This window comes from Pristiophorus japonicus, chromosome 16, assembly GCF_044704955.1.
Source record: "Pristiophorus japonicus isolate sPriJap1 chromosome 16, sPriJap1.hap1, whole genome shotgun sequence".
NCBI lineage: Eukaryota > Metazoa > Chordata > Chondrichthyes > Pristiophoridae > Pristiophorus > Pristiophorus japonicus.
The window spans coordinates 98,186,432-98,194,855 of NC_091992.1; positions in this window are offsets into that span (position 1 = coordinate 98,186,432).

The following is an 8,424-nucleotide window of genomic DNA, read 5'->3' on the forward strand; positions in this document are numbered from 1 at the left end:
GCAGATGATACTAAAATCGCCTGTGTGGTTGATAATGAAGAAGAAAGCTGTAGACTGCAGGAAGATATCAATGAACTGGCCAGATGGGCAGAACAGTGGCAAATGGAATTCAATCTGGAAAAGTGTGAGGTAATGCATTTAGGGAGGGCTAACAAGGAAAGAGAATACACATTAAATGGTAGGACACTGAGAAGTGTAGAGGAACAAAGAGACCTTGGAGTGCATGTCCACAGATCCCTGAAGGCAGCAGGCCAGGTAGATAAGGTGGTTAAGAAGGCACACGGAATACTTGCCTTTACTAGCCGAGGCATAGAATACAAGAGCAGGGAGGTTATGCTTGAACTGTGTAAAACACTAGTTAGGCCACAGCTAGAATACTACGTGCAGTTCTGGTCACCACATTACAGGAAAGATGTGATCGCATTGGAGAGGGTACAGAGGAGATTTACAAGGATGTTGCCTACACTGCAAGAATTTGAGCTATGAGGAAAACTAGATAGGCTGGGTTTGTTTTCTTTGGAACAGAGGAGGTTATGGGGAGTCCTTATTGAGGTGTATAAAATTATGAGGGGCCTAGATAGAGTGGATAGGAAGGATCTATTTCCCTTAGCAGAGTGGTCAACAGTCGGGGGCATAGATTTAAAATAATTGATAGGACGTTTATAGGGGATTTGAGGGGAAATTTCTTCACCCAGAGGGTGGTGGGCATCTGGAACTGAGGCAGTAAACCTCACTGCATTTAAAAAGTACTTGGATGTGCACTTGAAGTGCCGTAACCTACAGGGCTATGGACCAAGAGCTGGAAAGTGCGATTAAGCTGGATAGCTTTTTGTCGGCCAGCATGGACACGATGGGCCGAAATGGCCTCCTTCCATGCTGTAAATTTCTATGATTCCATAAGCCTAGAGCTTTCATCTGTGCCTCTCTTGGCATTCTCCGAAGGGCCCCCTGTGGCACTCATCGCTGTCTCCTCACAAACAGCAACCCCAACTGTCCAATCCTACTCTCTCACCGATCTTGCCACCCAGCTTGCTCACAGAGGGCTAACCTTTCCAATCTCCTCCCCGTCCAACTCATCCCTCCAAGTGTTTGGCCCTGTGGATGCTGGCAGTCGATCAACCATCACGGACCCTCTTCGCATCTCCTTGCAGAATGTCCATTCACTTGTGAACAAGGCCCTTGCCATCCATGAGCTTATCGTGGATGATTGCATCGACATCATGGCCCTGACGGAAACGTGGATGAGTGGTGATGACACCTTACCCTTAAATGAAACCTCCCTGTCTGGTTACACCTTCCATCACTTGCCCCGCCCAGACCACCTTGGTGGTGGTGTGGCTCTCATCACCAAATCACACCTTGGTCTGTCCCCATACTCCTACAACACTTTCTCCTCCTTCCACCCCTATCACCTTTCTTTTAAAATTCTCGTTCTCTACCACTTACCAAAGTACGTTAAAACAATTTATCACCGAGATATCTTCACTGCTTTCCTCCCTCAGCCTCTGCATTGAGCGACTTCTCACCTTCGGTGATTTCAACCTCCATTTCAATTCATCATGCTCTCTTTCCTCTGAGTTCACTACCTTCCCTTAATCTCTCCCTCCATATGAATTCTTCAACTCATAGTCACAGCCATTCCCTTATCCTCACCCTCTCATGTGGCCTCGCTACTCCCACCATGTCAATTGCAGATAAGGCCATCTCTGACCACGTCATTGTATCGCTCTCCACCCACATCCCCCTACTCCTACCCAACCCTACTTCCTTCTGTGTCTGCCCCTGGAAAAACTTCTCTCCAAACTCTCTTACAACTGCACTTACGAAATCCCAACTGTCCAGCCTTCGGCCCTCCATTCACCATGACATTTCTGTAGCCACCGATCTGCTCAACCACACCCTCACCATCACCTTTGATGCCATAGTCCCTATTAAAACCATTACTCTCTCTCATCCTGGCCGTTCCCCTGGTACAGCCCTCATCTTCACTCCCTCAAGTCCAAGGGACGCAGACTTGAATGGATATGGCGGACAACTGGTTTATCCATTCACCGCCAGATCTGGCTGGACCACAGAAAGCATTATCAGGTCCTCCTCTTGTCTGCAAAAGCTGCTCACAATTCCAGGATCATTCTGGAATGCAAAGATAACCCCCAGTTACTATTCTCTACTGCTAACTGTCTTCTTAAACCCCTTTCCCCTATCTCCACCCTCACATCCAACAACAAGTGCGAGGAGCTCATGGACTTCTTTGTCTCTAAAATTAAGACCATCTGATCAGCTACCTTTGCCACTTCCCTTCCATCCCCCAGCCCACTGGGCCAAACCTCCTCTGAGGTTTCCCCCTACCCTAGCCCTGAACTCGCATCTTTCTCCAGTTTCTTTCCGATCTCCCCTCATGACCATTCCACGCTCATCTTATCCATGAGACCCACTTCCTGCTCTCTCAACCCTATTCCCACTAAACTGCTGACCATCCAACTTCCTTATCCGACTCCCATGTTAGCTGACATTGTTAATGGTTCTGTCTCCTCAGGTACTGCCCCCTCTCCTCAAAACAAAACTCCTTGACCCCACTGTTCTTTCAAACTACCACCCCATCTCCAACCTTTCTTTCCTCTCCAAAGTCCTTGAACATGTTGTCGCCTCCCAAATCTGTGCCCATCTTTCCTGTAACTCCATGTTTGAATCCCTTAATCTGGTTTCTGTCCCTGCTACAGTACCAAAACGGCTCTCATCAAAGTCACAAATAACATCCTTTGTGAATGTGACAAAGGTAAACTATTTCTCCCCATCCTTCTCGACCTATCTGCAGCCTTTGAAACGGTTGACCACTCCATTCTTCTCCAACGCCTCTCCACCGTCATCCAGCTGGGTGGGACTGCACTCACCTGGTTTCATTCTTATCTATCTAATCGTAGCCAGAAAATCTGCAATGGTTTCTCTTCCCACTCCCGCATCATTACCTCTGGGGTCAATCTTGGCCCCTGCCTGTTTCTCATCTACATGTTGCCCCTTGGCGACATCATCTGAAAACATGGCATCAGTTTCCACATGTACGCTGACAACACCTAGCTCTACCTCACCACCACTTCTCTCGACCCCTCCATGGTCTCTAAATTGTCGCACTGCTTGTCCGACATCCAGTACTGGATGAGCAGAGGTTTTCTCCAATTAAATATTGGGAAGACCAAAGCCATTGTTTTTGGTCCCCGCCACAAACTCCGTTCCCTAGCCTCCGACTCCATCCCTCTCCCTAACATCTGTCTGAGGTTGAAATAGACTGTCCGCAACCTTGGTGTCATATTTGACCCTGACATGAGCTTTCGACCACATATCCATGCCATAATTAAGACCGCCTATTTCCACCTCCGTAACATTGCCCATCTCCGCCCCTGCCTCAGCTCATCCGCTGCTGAAACCTGCATCCATGCCTTTGTTACCTCTAGACTTGGCTACTCCAACACATTCCTGGCTAGCCTCCCACATTGCACCCTACGTAAACTTGAGGTCATCCAAAACTCGGCTGCCCATGTCCTAACTCGCACTAAGTCCCACTCACCCATCACCCCTGTGCTTACTGACCTACATTGGCTCCCGGTTAAGCAAAGCCTTGATTTCAAAATTTTCATCCTTGTTTACAATTCCCTCCATGGCCTCACCCATCCCTATCTCTGTAATCTCCTGCAGCCCCACAACCCCCCCGAGATATCTGCGCTCCTCAAATTATGCTCTCGTGAGCATCACTGATTATAATCGCTCAACCATTGGTGGCCATGCCTTCTGTTGCATAGATCCCAAGCTCTGGAACTCCCTGTCTAAACCTCTCCTCTACCTCTCTTTCCTCCTTTAAGACACTCCTTAAAACCTACCAAGTACTTTGTCATCAGCGGTAATTTCTTCTTATGTGGCTCGGTGTCAAATTTTTCTCTTATAATACTCCTGTGAAGCACCTTAGGATGTTTTATTACGTTAGAGGCGCTATATAAATACAAGTGATTGTTGTTGTAAGATGGGAAGTCAGCCAGGAGAGCATTGGAATAGTCAAGTGTGAATGGAGAAAAGGCAAGGATGAGGATTTCAGCAGCAGGCGGTCTTGGCAATGGAGAGAATATGGGGTCAGAAGCTCAGCTCAGGGTCAAATAGGTTGCCAAGGTTGCTAACAGTCTGGTTCAGCGTCAGACAGTGACCAGGCAGGGAGAGAGAATTGGTGGTTAAGGAATGGAGATTGTGCCGGGGACTGAAGACAATGGCTTTGGTCTTCCCAATATTTCATTGGCAATACAATAATTGCCTAACTGCTTTTGAACACTTAAGTATCTATAACTAAGACAAGAGAAGGAACTGACTTAAATTTACAAGCTATATTATGACAGAGGAGCTGAGGAGTGTAAAGAGGAGATAAAAAATGTCTGTGGGTGGCGATTTTAAGTAGTCTAGTTGTATAGAGATCACATGACCAGATATTATAAAACTCCTGAGTGAAACTAATCTAATGATTTCTTCCTGGTGAATTAAGATATTTTAAATTGTATGCAGTCATCAAACAGTGCGCACATGGCATTAAGGGCTTGACAGAGTGGACGTAGATTCCTCTGGCTGGGGAGTCTAGAACCAGGGGTCACAGTCTCAGAATAAGGGGTTGGCCATTTAGGACTGAGATAAGGAGAAACTTCTTCACTCAGAGGGTGGCGAATCTCTGGAATTCTCTACCCCAGAGGGCTGTGGAGGCTCAGTTGTTGAGTATATTCAAGACAGAGATTGATAGATTTTTGGATATTAAGGGAATCAAGGGATATGGGTTCAGTGCAGGAAAGTGGAGTTGAGGTACAAGATCAGCCATGATCTCATTGAATGGTGGAACAGGCTCGAGGGGCCGCATGGACTACTCCTGCTCCTAATTCTTATGTTCTTATTAAAATACCACCTAATGAAGAACAGAATACAGAATGCATGGCATGCAATACCCTTTATAGCACACACTGAAAAATGAAGATAATTCTAAAAAACCTACTGCCCAAAATAATGCAATGAGACATCAACATTCAAAGCATTAGAACACAGTGCAATGGGCTTTGCCTTTTCTATCCTAATTATGTAATTGAATCAGAAAGAGGTCGATTATATGTGACATGTTAACTCATTGCTTCTGAAGTGGGGCTATCGAGCTCTGTTATAATTAAAGGGTTAAGAATGGATCTCGGAATTAAAACAAGCTGACATGGGTTTTTGTAGTGGGCAACTTTATAAGGGTGTTTAAAGGGAAATAACATATCAGAATGATTAATTGTTACAAGCTGTGTAACCCGAGGATAATTAGAAGAGACACAACTGTTGAACCATAGGAAACCCAGGGGGGCAGATAAACAGGGCAAGGGGTCAAAAGTGACACAATGGAAATACTCCATCTGGTCAAGGGAAGAGAGATAAGATAACATTCCAATGTGCTAATGAACTTTTGGGACACAGTGAGGTTTATGGAAACGTACTGGGGACAGGCGTGGTTAGGATTGTACCTTTACTTTGAGTGACAAGGGTTTTGACCATTCAAATCAATGTATGACTCATGTATTGAATGTCTGGCCATTATAGACCGAGGAACTGTATAAAAACCCTGTGTTTTCTTTGTTCAGGGAGAGCAAGTGAGGACAGCTCAGCAACAGGTTGACTGCAGACTTAACTCTCCCTTGCAAGAAATTAAAGACTACTTGAATCTTTGAACCTAGACCTAGTGTTGAGTGTTCATTTTAAATACTCCACTACACTTCTAACTGCTGAATAACTGTTCCTTTATTTTTTGTTAATGAAATTGCCACTGGCCCTTGGTAACCAATTCAAAAATTGCAATTTGGGAGTAAATTAAAAAGATTATCCAATTAAGAACTGATGTCGTATTTATAATATAGGAATGTAGTTTTTGAGGCTGTTTGCAGGATAAGGCACTCCAACTACAACATCAGTTCTAGTAATAAAAATAGCACCTGCTTACTTTTTATTAACTGTTTGCTCAACTACTAATGTATTGCCATATTCTGGGAAAATTTTTCTTCTAATCTACAGTCCCTGTTGTATTGTTGCTCACTTGATCTTTCTTACTTAGCAGTGAATCTAATCATTTATTGCCCTCTGGTGGAACTAAGATATAACAGCACCTTTACCCTGAACTCTTTTTAAATGTACAATTTATCTATAATTATTTAAGTGCTTTTCCTGGCTATACATTAAGAGTAGAAATACAATTCATATTACAAGATTACAGGTGAGTGTTTGGAGTCATGGGCTCACTGTAGAATCAGTGATATAATTCCAGTAACACTATGCTTAATATACATCACTACACAAGAACAGGAATTACATTAGGCTCACGGCAACAATATTTGTTTGCGAACTTTTCCAGACTTGTGTAAGAGTTAAACAGGATTTATAAAATGCAGCCTATTCCAACAATTGCTGTGCTCTCAGCAATAAGTGTCTCAGATGATGGCGTCAAGTCAGGTATTTACAGTCATTTTACAATCCCAACGAAAGGAAATCATAATGCACTGTAATTCTTTCAGTGGTACCATTAAGAATGCATTTCAGTTTTATGCAACTCAATCTTTATTGATTTTATTTTCCCAGTTAAAGAGCAAAAGTGAAGCTGGCACCATTAATTTGAAATGTTCAGTGTTGCAGTCTAAGTACGAGCATACATTTCAATTAGGGCAGTCAAGCAATTAATTAACGACAATTAATCACACGGTTAAAATTTTTTATCTCAGTTAATCTAAGCTTTAATCACATATTTAACTGGTATGATTAATTCATCCATCTCATTTGAATGTCTTTAAAGGAAAAGTAAATCGGGCAGGGTGTAATGTCGATTTCCCCCCCCCCCCCCCCATAATCTCTGTTGGTGCGGCCAATGAATGACTGGAGGTGACATTGGACCTCATTTCCTGGGCACAAAACGAGTAGAAAAGTCCAATTTCATGAAGCTATCTCCAGTGACATTTTTTGGCGGATGATATTCTGGCATCACTGGCGGCCGCTTTCAACAGGCTTTTGGCCTCTTGCCCCAGGTGGACAGAGGAAACATTTCAAAGACACCCTCAAAGCCTTCTTGATAAAATGCAACATCCCCACTGACACCTGGGAGTCCCTGGCCAAAGATCGCCCTAAGTGGAGGAACAGCATCCGGAAGGGCGTTGAACACCTCGGAATCTCATCGCCGAGAGCATGTAGAAAGCAAGCGCAAGCAGCAGAAGGAGCTTGCGGCAAACCAGACTCCCCAACCACCCTTTTCTTCAACCACTGTCTGTCCCATCTGTGACAAAGACTATAATTCCCGTATTGGACTGTTCAGTTGATTTCAAGGGACTGCCTATGATGATATAAGGGGCCAAAGCCTGTTTAAGGTGCCCTCTTGAAATTTCATCAGCGTTGAACAGAGCAATTGTTGGGCACCTTTCAGGTCTTCAGGATGTCCCAAAGCAGTTCACAACCTAGAAATATTTTGAAGTGTTGGCATTGCTGTTATGTAGGTAATTCAACAACCAATGTGCACATAGCAGGATGTCATAAACAGCAACGAGACGAATGACAAATCAATCAACAACAACTTGTATTTATACAGTGCCTTTAACATAGTGAAACATCCCAAGGCGCTTCACGGGAGCACTATGAGATTAAAAATTTGACACCGAACCACATAAGGAGAAAATAGGGCAGGTGACCAAAAGCTTGATCAAAGAGGTAGGTTTTAAGGAGCATCTTGAAGGAGGAAAGAGAGGCAGAGAGGTTTAGGGAGGGAATTCCATAGCTTAGGGCCTAGGCAGAAGGCATAGCCACCAATGCTTGAGCGATTATAACCAGGGATGCTCAAGAGAACAGAATTAGAGGAGCGCAGATATTTCGGGGTGGGGGGGGGGGAGGTGCGGTTGTGGGGCTGGAGGAGATTACAGAGATAGGGAGAGGCGAGGCCATGGAGGGATTTGAAAACAAGGATGAGAATTATGAAATCAAGTTGCTTAACTGGGAGCCAATGTAGGTCAGCGAGCACAGGGGTGATGGATGAGTGGGACCTTTGGATCACCTCTAGTTTACATAGGGTAGAATGTGGGAGGCCAGCCAGGAATGCATTGGAATAGTCAAGTCTAGAGGTAACAAAAGCATGGATGAGGGCTTCAGCAACGGATGAGCTGAGGCAAGGGCGGAGATGGGCAATTCTATGGAGATGGAAATAGGCAGTCTTAATTATGCTGCGCATGTGGTTGAAAGCTCATTTCAGGCTCAAATATGACACCCCCAAGCTTGCAAACAGTCTGGTTCTGCCTCAGACAGAAGTTGGGGAGATGCATGGAGTCAGTGGCTAGAGAACAGAGTTTGTGGCGGGGACTGGAAAAAATGGCTCCAGTCTATCCAATATTCAATCTGCTTTGATGG